The following is a 12731-nucleotide window of genomic DNA, read 5'->3' as shown; positions in this document are numbered from 1 at the left end:
AATAATAATAATAATTCAACGCAAATGGATTAGACATGAAAATGTGTACTTTGGAAGCAGCCCACAAATATCATTCTTTACTTATCTCTCAAAAGTTCAAGATATGTATTGTGATGGGGATTGTAGGTTAAGGATGCAGCTGTCTTTGGAATGAGGTAATTCAAACATGGTGAGTTTGCATGGACGTCTCATTTGACATTGTTACACTGGAAAGCCAGTTAGTCAAACACACAGTGATTGATTGATTGATTGATTGATTGATTGATTGATTGATTACATAAAATTTATTTGTTTTGCCTTCCATACGCTCTTGGTCAAAACTTTCAGATTATGAAATGCACAAAAACAGTGCAGTGTTCAGAATGACCCTCATCTGCAATCATGACAGCATCAGGCGAACAGCTTGACCACAGAGAGCTGACTGTAATGTCAGACAGGATGAAGGCATTTAAGTCAGCCAAGAAGAGAGAAAAACAAGCTTTAGAGTAAGATCATCAAAGAAGCCTTTCTGTTGAAATGTGTAGTCATAAATAAATGCAGCAGGATCAGCTGCTTTGGTTGGATTTAAACAAGCTTCTATAGCCTTGACATTAGTAAACATTCGGTGTTCTGTTTTGATGTAGAATAATATTTTTTTGGATCTGGCATCAGGGACTGTCAGTGAAGAGCAAAAGTTTAAGAGACAAAAACCTGATACCCCACCCAATAATTTTATGATGCGCCTTCTCTTTCTAATAATAATGATTTGCTGGATCCATCCTTCTAAACATCTCTGTAGTCTCACCAGAGACATTGATATGAATATAATCATAGGGTTTCTCCAGAAGATTCCACCCCTTTGTGGGAATATCTCTCCCAGAAAAAGCCTGGCCCCTTTTAAACCAAAGTGTGACTTACAAATGGCTGACAAATAGTGAGTGACGGACGATATGAGGGATTGCTTGTGCAAATGAGCTCACTGCTTCATGTGACTGCAAATGAGGCGAGAGAATTGGAAGTCGATATAGCCTGTTTCTTCTGATGGTTCTGTAAAAATATGTATGTATCTAATAATTACAAAGATAAAGGCACATGCAATCTGAAATGAACTTTGTTGCTAGCTAAAATCATTTTACTTTACAAGCAAGCTGGTGGATGATAAAAATGGGGCAAAAGCTGTAGAAACCTTGCTTCTTTAATTTGCACATCGTCTGTATAACGGTATAACATCAGTATATGTTGCTCTGCACAACATTCTGATTGTTTGCATTTTTGTTCTGTAGTGCTTAAAACTGCTCTGTCTTTAAAGGTTTATAAGTTATCACAAAAAATCTGTCCCCCTAAATGTGCAATGCAGTATGGCTACATTGTGCACTACAATATATATATATATATATTGTAACACACCAATATTTACTTTAAAAGTGGGCATTTACAACCAGTTTGCACTCAGGCTGTGTGTAGAAGTATTCTAGTCAATTCCCCACGATACACCCACAAAGCAGGCATGCAATTTGTTAGCCTGTGTACAAGCAAATTATACAAGGATTTGTAGTAAATACTTGGCCTATGCTGTCATTTTGTTGAAATCATAGAATTTAAAATCTGCTGTTAATTCTATAGCACTATCTGCAGTGCTGTTTGATTTCAGTAAGATGGTGTATGTCACAGTAAAGCCACTCCTGATTCCCAGGTAAAACAAGTTTGGAACTGCCTGAACTAACAGTGCTGTAATAAACAATGTGGCTCATTTGAACGCATGATTGCAGTTCTAAGGCGACATTTTTCTCCAGTTACACGTTACTTTAGCGCAATCGTCTTATAAGTTTAGACTGCATCAAACCGCCTGGCGCCTCATATCATCCGCGTAGCGCCTTCTCATAGTCTTGCCAAGAAATGTACATGAATCACAATTACTCACTGCTTATTTTTAATAATATTGCAATTGTGAAGTTTCAATCAGCTCGCACCAGATCAGATGGATCAGATTACTATTTTTTTTTTATTATTATTTACTCACCCTCATATTGTTCCCAATGAGTGTATGAGTTTCTTTTTTCTGTTGAACACATAAAAAAAAAAATATTTTAAAGAAAGTTGGTAACCAAACAGTCAATGGTAGCCACTGACTTCCGAAGTCTGGGAAAACAAAATAATAACAACAAATAATTTGGTAACACTTCAGATGAAACCTATATTTACAATACATTATAAGTGTTTTCTTAAGTCATTATAATGAATGCATAATGCAATATATATATATATATATATATATATATATATATATATATATATATATATATATATATATATATATATATATATATATATATATACTGTATATTTTAACCTGTTAACTGTCACTTTGAATGTGCATGATACAAACCTAATTTTTTTATAATTCATGACTGAAAACATTTTGTAACATGATTTTGATGTGCCATTTACATGGTAATGCAATGTCTGATTTTAAAATGGGTTTTAAAGGATGAATTTTGAGATTTTATGTTTTCAAGTTATATATAACTTCTGATGATTTCAAAAATGTGATAGAGAAAAAGGTAACGAGGAAGTATTTTTTTTTTAAACAAAGGTCAAAACTCCTTTTGTAATGTAGATTTCTCAGGGTGCACTCTTGTCATAAATTAAACTATTACTTTTCCTACATAATCTGTAACAAAAAAAATATTGGTAAAATATATATTTGGGAGTCTTAGACCTTACCAATGATATATAGTTTGTCAAGATTAGATTAGATTTGATTGGAATATAGTATAGTCAACGTAGGCGTCCCGTATACGGGACGGGGTGACAATTAACAGGTTAAGATGTTGATGATTTATAATACATAATAAACACAACGCATCCACGTAACATACAATGGATTATATTTCCCATAGTTTTAACGTATAAGTCTAATGTAATCTTGTAATTGTTAACTTGTTACTTTACTTAAGGAAAAATAAATATATATTCACATACAACACTAGTAGGCCCAACAGACACACTTTGTCACACATAAAACATTGACCCCAAAAACACTAGCAAAAGGTAGCATTATGCATTGTTTTCTATTGTAAAATTTCTTTACAATACAAGAATGGGAGCCTCTATACTGTCTAGAATACATTGTAGTATATGCTACTTGGTCCATGTTTACATTACAAGATTATTTGTGACCTTTTGTATAAACTAAAAAGTGACTTAAGTATTGAGACGTGGGTCTAAAAATTGTTATAATATATTTTTGATGAGGACATCTGTCTGATGTTGCCTGGCGAAGGAGTACGATACGGGTAGACAAATGAACAGTCCTTAATAAATCCATCAGGGATAACCAGGAGAAAACAACCTTTTAACACAACAGAGACAGAATGGATAAACTGAGGAAAGGCAGGGCTATTTATACAAAACCAAATGATGGACCAATACAATAATAAATGAACACAGGTGTAAACTAATTAACTAATCAAGCAACATAGAAAAAACTAGAGAGGCAGGAATAGAATAGAATAGAAACATGCATTAAATTATTTGTTAAATTATAAAAATGCTAAATATAAATATAAATTTTCATAGTTATCATATGCAATGTGTGTGTGTGCATGTGCGTGTTTATGCATGTGTGTGTGTGTCTGTGTGAGTGTGTGTCTGGTTGCCCATCTGTGGGTGGAACAGGACCTGAATTATTCACCCTGCTGAATTTCACTAAGTGTGATGGCACTTGCTGAAAGACCACGGTATGGTCCTTCAAATATGCTGCATCGCCGGACATTGCACATGCAATGATCACATGAATGAAAACAAAAGTATATTAACATATGTCATTATAATGTAACCTGATAAGAATATTCAAATTTGTACTGTCTACATATATGTACATGTTTCACTCTCTAGTGAAGGTCATTCAATTATACAAACTATTTCATCCAAGAAAAATTCTGTCCTGCTTCTTTACATTAAGTTCTTCATCTCAGTAACATTAAGTTATGTGTATGAATATGAATTATGTGTATGAAAAGCCTTTTTATTGTGGTTCTTCTATTATGTTTCTGGATTTATTTAATGTTGTGTTCTTTCATGTACACAAAATAGCAAATAAAAAATCAATGTTTAACATTTTATAACATTTAATCTTTATTTTATTGTTCATGTTTGTAGACTTCTCATCCATATTTAAAACTGTACAGCTTCAGCTCCTCATAAATAGCTGGATGTTTTGTTTTTTTTTTCGTTTTTTTTTTTTTTTTTTTTTTTTTTTGGATTATGGAATTTTTAGAGAATGGCCTGAGCGAGTGTATTAATAAAATTATCTTTGACTGCAGAACTGAGACATTTTAATGCCAAAACCCCATATATTAGCTTGAGTAGAAATCAATAATTGAAAGCATTCTGAAATTTCAATTTGTGGAAATCTCCTAACTTAACAGAAAAAAAAAAAAAAAAAAAACTTGATATTTCTCAAGTTATTAATCAGTCAAGATCACTAGACACAAATAGTCAACACTCCTTATCATTTTATGATTCAGTATTTTGTGCCATAATTCCCATGGCCAAAATGAATACATCCTTTGTTTCAGTAGTGGTGATAATTTTAGACCGAATTATTTGTAAATAGATGTTATTATTTAGGGTGATTGAGTGTGATGGAACAATGCTCTTAGCTTATTTTTATTATTATTTTTTTTTATTATTATTATTATTATTTTATCCAATATGTTTGTGTGTACATTGTGCGAATACAACTGTGTCAAAGGTAAAATTGTATCACATGAATAATAAAATAGATAATGAAGTTTAAACAACAAACAAACCATCAAATAAAGTTGTTCTGTTCGTTTAGCTGGCAATGAAGCATTGAAATCAATTAATTGTTTCCAGTCCCAGAGTTACTGGCTTATGTTAATGATTACAGGAACAACTTGAAAGGAAAAACAGTTCAAATGAACATTGCAACATCTCTGTATTTATTTCTTTAAATGATCTCAGCTATCTAAATTTGGACAATCTATAGGCTACTATTGTTTTTATACACAATTACTTATAAATACTATAACCTAACCATGCCAACACATTTTCTGCATTAGGTAGGTGCACATAAACACACATAAAACACACACACAAAAATAATACTGTATATCCCCTATCCCACCTTTAAACACTACCCTCATCGAGTTATTCAAATAAATAAATAAAGTGTTTTTGCAAATTAATACATCACCCAAATGTACAAAGGAGAGGGTTTGTCACTTCTGGGGACAAATTTGTCCCAAGGTATCACATACACTGACAGACCTACCCATTAAAAGCCTTAAAAGATTTTAATCTAACAACAATTGCGCCATCTAGTGGGGTTTAATTCTCAATTCACCCCACTATCACTCCCTGGTATTCTTTTGTCATACCAGCAGCCAAAGTCCAGGCCTCTATTTACTGGACCCAATAAAACATCTTATGTTTATTGCTTCAATTTATAATACATGTCTACATATAGCCTACACCCTCCATACCAATACATTTCAGCTTTAGCCAAAATGCATACAACCAATAACAGACTTACATTAAGAATCCATCATCATTAATTAAAAGCAATCAGAAAAACCGCATATTAATTACCAGGGATAAAACTGGATGGATAAGCTTTAAGTATGGCTCACAGTAGCTCTTTTCCTACCAAAATAAAATAAATGGAACATTTAGCTTAATTGTATGAAAATCAAGATTATAGAAATTGTAGGACACACGACTATAAACATGCTCCTAAATAAAATAAAAACTTTATTTTTTCTTTTACCATGTTAACTTTATTGTATTTTTTGATGTTCCTTAAAGTACCATGATGAAGTATCCAGAAGTATGTGGTCACCCCTTCAGTTAATGTGTTCAGTCAATCTAGTAATTCATTTGAAAATAAACATATCTAATCTACATTATAAAGAATTCTACCATTTTGTATGAATTTGGGGAGCATTTTTTTTTTCTTTCTCACAGTTTTGTTTACTTTTTTATTTTCCATAACACACCTGGGGTGAACTCATGAACTCACTTGTCTCTCAGCTTTGCTTAAAACAACCAAACAAATTTCTCATTCGATCGAACAACTGATACCACAGACTGCTTTGGTTACACAACAAATGAAAATTCCAAAGAAGAGGAGGTTCTCTCACAAAACAAGCAAAACAGTCTGCTAACAAATAAACTGATATTGGTATATTGATCTGCGTCTCCAGATCAACCAGCAGTCATGCAAAACCTGCACAGATCAGATGAGAAATGTTCCTGTGAGCATCTCTGCTCCGGTGGTTACAGTGATGGCCTGATGCACTGAGCCACTCCGTTCTGTCTCTATAATTCTACGTGTGACAGAGAGGGATGACAGATAAAGGCTTTCTGCTTATGAAGACAGGACAGCTTTACACCAGAACTGTTTTACAGCTCTGTCAAAATGTTATGATGGAAGAAGAGAGCCGATTTCTAATAACTCTCCATTAAATTATGTTGACATTTTTTTTATAGCATTCATATAATTTACAACCATCCATAGATCTCAGAGAGGAGAACTATTTTAAAGAAAGCAGTGAAGGAGGCAGCATCAGATAACGTTGTCCAGATGTATACTGAGATAGAGAGACACCTGTGGTGAAGAGAAAGCAGTAGACATCTTGTGGGGCCCTCATACACAGAACCTATGACTGTCCAGGGACTTGTGACTGCAGTTGTTAAAACAGATCTAAAAACAGTGCCAAGCCACGCACCACAGCAGCAGTCCAGGTGGATGCAGACATGACGAGACTAGAATAAGATGTTTAGCATGTGCATCTACTCACAATGAAATCACAGTTTGTTTGAGGTCAGTCATCTTCCACCTGCACTTTACTGTGACGGCGAGGGTTGCTCCAGATGTTGCTCCAGCCTGCATTCACTGCTTTGTAAAATGATAATTCATAATGTCATTCTGCACAGATCTTAAATCCAAATGACCACCTTAATAATTTAAGACCTTAAAAATGTCTGCTGTTAGGAGCCTATGTGTTTATTTTTGGAGGACACACACTGGATTTGCGAGTGAAATCACGAGTTAGCACTGACGGGTCTCTCACCTCTATAAATGTAGCTGGTTGTTATTACAAGCATGTTTTCATCCCTGCATTTCCTCCTTTCAGCAGGAGCATGAGGCTAATCACAATAACCAGAATCCAGGAAGCCACTATGAAGTTTTTCCTGCCACCTTCAGTCAGACAAGGAGGCTTGTAAATGCAGCCGGCCCCCCCAGGGGCAACATCTACATGGCAGAATGTTTCTAAAGGCGCTGTATGCTCTTCCATGAGCAGAGCTGCATTATTGTTAGTACAAAAACTGAACCATTTTGTGGTGACATCATTTTCCTAAATATCTGAAACCTTCTATTTTATTTCCGAAAATCCTGGATCATCCAATTGTATATTTTATTTGGCCACCAGATCGACCAATGCATCACATGTCCTCAGCTATGACTATTTAATTTAGAAACGCCAAAACACACAAATGCCCAGTGAGGAAATGTTTCAGAGATGTACCAGTACACTAAAAACACCATGTATCTCCCCTTGCTCACCTCTTTCCAAACAGAAATTGATTTTGTTGAATTGTTTTATAAATTTTCTCAAGTTTTCCAATGGGTCTTATTGGAGTTCCTACTGTTTTTCTGCCTGTTGGTGGCCTAGTCCCTAATCTTCCACATCTCCCAGGGAGGCCATAAATTACTCCGAAGTGATGGTGCTTTGTGTTCCTACTGCTGGAGCGCAGGGGCAGCATATTTTCACAAGACCGACCCTAAATCATTGTTTTATGACAGCAGGGAAAACTTCTGCACCTTCGTGGTGCTGATTTATGTTCATTTGGGTCTGGAGAACGCTATAATTTGCAAGTAATGTGAAAACAGATGGATAGAGAGATACCAAAGGGCAGACTGACCTATACGTTCTCACTGCTTTTTACAAATGGCATCCATATGCTCTGATCAACGTCTTCATTTGTGCTGTTTCTTTAAGTTCCACTTTTGCTTGATCTCTTTTAAATGCATTCAGAGGAGGTGAGGGATGTCCGTGCATGTGTATTAAACAAGTCACGAAACATAGACATTGTGACACTAAAACTCCCTTTAGGAATTATCAGACAAGCAACAAAAAGGGCCATTACACTCGTGGAAAGACTGGCACAAAAGTTACATTTTCAAAAGGTAAACATTGTGCCTTCCCAGTAGGCACCTTGATATCAATTTGATGTCAAATATTAGTCAAGACTTGATCAGGATGCTGTAACATCATTTTATATTCCAATTGGATGGTAATTTCTGACAGTGGTAATTTGGTGAAAATAGGAAGTTAATCCGACATTATATGTAGACCCATATGTTCAAATCAGCATCATGTCAACTTTTTGACAACATCAACATCAATTGCCCACTGGGTTATTTACCCCTGAATGGTCACATATAAGTTCATTAAAGTAGTACTTCCCAAACCTTTTTCCAAATCAAACACACCTGATTCAACTCATCAGTTGAGATTACAAAAGCAGATATGTATAAGGGAAACACCCAAATTGTTGCTGTACCTCCAGGAACAGGGTTTGGAAACATTGCCATTACTTCATCTCAGATTCTTTGTTTTTGAGTTGCTTAGTTTAAAAGTAGACATGAACTTACTAGAACCAGGAAGTATGACCATATTAGCCCGGTCCTGTCCACACTGCACTGGCTCCCTATCAAACATCGTATAGATTTTAAAATATTGCTTATTACTTATAAAGCCCTGAATGGTTTAGCACCTCAGTATTTGAATTAGCTCCTTTTACATTATACTCCTCTACGTCCGCTACGTTCTCAAAACTCAGGCAATTTGATAATACCTAGAATATCAAAATCAACTGCGGGAGGCAGATCCTTTTCCTATTTGGCACCTAAACTCTGGAATAACCTACCTAACATTGTTCGGGAGGCCGACACACTCTTGCAGTTTAAATCTAGATTAAAGACCCATCTCTTTAACCTGGCATACACATAACATACTTATATGCTTTTAATATCCAAATCCGTTAAAGGATTTTTAGGCTGCATTAATTAGGTAATCTTGAACCGGAAACACTTCACATAACACCATACTTTCTACATCATTAGAAGAATGGCATCTACGCTAATATTTGTCTGTTTCTGTCTTATTCTGAGGTCACCGTAGCCACCAGATCCAGTCTGTCTCCAGACCAGAGGGTCACTGCAGTCGCCCGGATCCAGTACGTATCCAGACCAGATGGTGGATCAGCACCTAGAAAGGACCTCTACTGCCCTGAAAGATAGCGGAGACCAGGACAACTAGAGCCCCAGATACAGATCCCCTGTAAAGACCTTGTCTCAGAGGAGCACCAGGACAAGACCACAGGAAACAGATGATTCTTCTGCACAATCTGACTTTGCTGCAGCCTGGAATTGAACTACTGGTTTCGTCTGGTCAGAGGAGAACTGGCCCCCCAACTGAGCCTGGTTTCTCCCAAGGTTTTTTTCTCCATTCTGTCACCGATGGAGTTTCGTTTCCTTGCCGCTGTCGCCTCTGGCTTGCTTAGTTGGGGTCACTTCATCTACAGCGATATCATTGACTTGATTGCAAATAAATGCACAGACACTATTTAAACTGAACAGAGATGACATAACTGAATTCAATGATGAACTGCCTTTAACTATCATTTTGCATTATTGAGACACTGTTTTCCAAATGAATGTTGTTCAGTGCTCTGACGCAATGTATTTTGTTTAAAGCACTATATAAATAAAGGTGAAATAAAGGTGACATGAGTTTTAGTTCATTTTAGTGACTGATTTCTGACTGAAGATCACGGAGGCCAAGGTGGGAGGCTGTTTGTTTTCTTTATTTTACAAAAATACAAAGTTGTGTTGTTATTAGTGATTTTTTTTCTAGAAGTACACTCTACATGGACAAGATCCCACTGGAAAACGATGTACTACAAAAAAATTATTGGTTGTAATATATGGTCATTCATAGTCTGTTGTGTTTTATTATTTATGTTAATTTGAGAGTTTGCTGGAGAAGGAAAATCTACGTACAGGCAGACTTATAAAGTCCAACATCCAATATAAATTTGTCTATCAAACTCGAAATTGTAAGCAACACATGCTCTTGCTGGTTGTCAGTGGTTTCTCAGGGGCCTAAATCCAGGCTCTGCTGAACCTTTCCGTAATGGGGCATGTATCTGTTGATGCTCGGCCAGAAGAGACCACCCACAAGACTAATGATGTAAATGTTGGTGCGAGCACACTCTAGCCCTCTCTCTGAATAAACATCAGAATCTGCCCGGGTTGTCTGCCATGTTCTATCACAGCAATCTCTTCACCAGGCTATACAGCTTTCATCGCCTCTCATTCTGAAGAAACCAGCTAATAGATAACACTGTCATAGCAGGGACAAGCTGCATTTTTTATAAGTAAATAAATAAATTACTACTTTAATACTCAGTAATATTATTGAATAGTTTAGACAGCAGGCAATTCATCTATTTTAGGATATTTACAGTAAACAGGACTTGTGTAAACAGGCCTCATAATGAACCTGCAGGTCAAAGTGAACCGTTGAAAATGACCTTTCTCACATGGGCTTCAGGATGGAATTCTGGCCACAGTGATGATGTATCTTCCAGCATAACGTCACACACTGGCACCGCTTTATATTTTAAAGCAAATTGTACATTCTTGTCAGAACTAAGCACTGATTCAAAGAGAATACTTATTTATTTACTTAGTTATGTATTTTTTATGGGCATTTATGGTTCCATCAAGAACCTTTAACATCAAATGAACCTTTCCATTCCACTAATTATTCTTTATAGGGAAAAAAGGTTCTTTAGATTTTTAAAATGCTCTCACAATAGTTATTGTGGCTCAGTGATAGAGCATTGTCTTAGCAGTGCAACACGTTGTGGGTTCAAATCCCAGGGAACACACGTATTGTTAAAATTATAGCCTGAATGCACTGTAAGTTGCTTTGGATAAAAGCGTCCACTAAATGCATAAAAGTAATAATTATTATTATTAAAGGCTCTTTTAAGAACTGTTCACTGATTATTTATTTATTTATTTATCATTTCAACATTCAATAAACCTTGATTATCTGATATATATGTTTAAAGCTAAAACCACCATATAGCAATGAGAGCTTTTACATGCTGATATGTGATTGCTTGAATTTGTGCTTTTTTCTTTTTTTTTTTTGGTCTTGATGTTTGTACAGTCGTGAACACAAGTTTTGAGAATTACATAAATATTAGTTTTCAAAAAGTTTGCTGCTGAACTGCTTTCAGATCTTTGTTTCAGTTGTTTCTGTGATGTACTGAAATATAATTCCAAGCACTTCATACGTTTCAAAGGCTTTTATCGACAATTACATGACATTTATGCAAAGAGTCAGTATTTGCAGTGTTGGCCCTTCTTTTTCAGGACCTCTGCAATTCGACTGGGGATACTCTCAATCAACTTCTGGGCCAAATCCTGACTGATAGCAAACCATTTTTTTCATAATCACTTCTTGGAGTTTGTCAGAATTATTGGGTTTTTGTTTGTCCACCCGCCTCTTGAGGATTGACCACAAGTTCCCTATCTGTTGGTCACTACGAGTTATGTCGAACGACATATGGGGTCTCACCTGGGAGGCCAATCATCTCTGAATTTAAGAGAAAACGCCAATGAAAATTGGCTAGTGGATTAACATACCTGAGCCACTCCCCGTGGCAACGGGTATAAACAGGGCGACAGGTGAATCCACTCATTAGATTTTTGCTTGATTTTTTTGAGTAGTTGATGAGAGCAGTCACTACAAAGCCAATTCATCTTTGTTTTAAAGAAGCTGTTCCTGGTCGGTGTGACAGCGTGGTACAGCGGTGTCCCTGTGACGGCGATTCCCCTGGGCGCTTCGGCTAAAAGAGACAGTTTTCTAAAAGAGCAAATCACGGACGATTCGCGTCTTTTTCAAGATGCCGTTTCATCCGTGTCCTTCTGGATGCGGTCGTTTCCTGTCTTCGGTTGACGGTCACGAGCGTTGTCTGCAGTGTCTGGGCGTCCAACACACTGAGGCTGTGCTCGTGGATGATTCATGCGTCTACTGTGGGCGTATGAACATGGCAGCGCTGCGATCACGTCTCTCACTCCTCAAGGGGAGTGCAGCAGACCCCTCTGTCAACACCCGTCCCGGTTTCTTTGGCTCGAGCAGAGGACAGCCGGCTGGCGCTCTGGGAGATCTGAGGATTACAGTGAGAGCTTCTCCACCGGGCCACGCCCCACGGACCTCTCACTCCTCCCGCAGCGCCTGTCCCATGCAGCTGCCGATTGATTCTGCTGGGCCGTCTCACAGCGGTCCCAGCGTGTCTTTCGGTGCGCCGCCCGAAGATCAGATGTCGATTGCTGCATCGGGGGATGGGTTATCGACCTCTGAGGATGAGGATTCGGAGGGGGCTGCCCCCCTCGGGTGTTGTTGGATGCTCCCACCTCCCAGGCAGGCCTGTTTGGCGACACTGTCGAGGACTTTGCCCAGCAGTTCTCGGCGGTACAAAAGCAGACTGAGGCCATCCAACACATCTTGCCCCGACGTGTTGCCACCACTCCATCGCGGGCAGCGCCTCAGCCTGCTCGTCGCCATGGGTGCCCCCCTGCGTCCTCCACACCAGCTCCGCCCCGTGCTGAGAGTTCTTCGAGGCCGGCGCGTCGAGCTCCG

The sequence above is a fragment of the Carassius gibelio genome, chromosome A17, assembly GCF_023724105.1.
Source record: "Carassius gibelio isolate Cgi1373 ecotype wild population from Czech Republic chromosome A17, carGib1.2-hapl.c, whole genome shotgun sequence".
NCBI lineage: Eukaryota > Metazoa > Chordata > Actinopteri > Cypriniformes > Cyprinidae > Carassius > Carassius gibelio.
The sequence above is the reverse complement of the archived record's forward strand: the minus strand, read 5'-3'. Positions refer to the sequence as shown.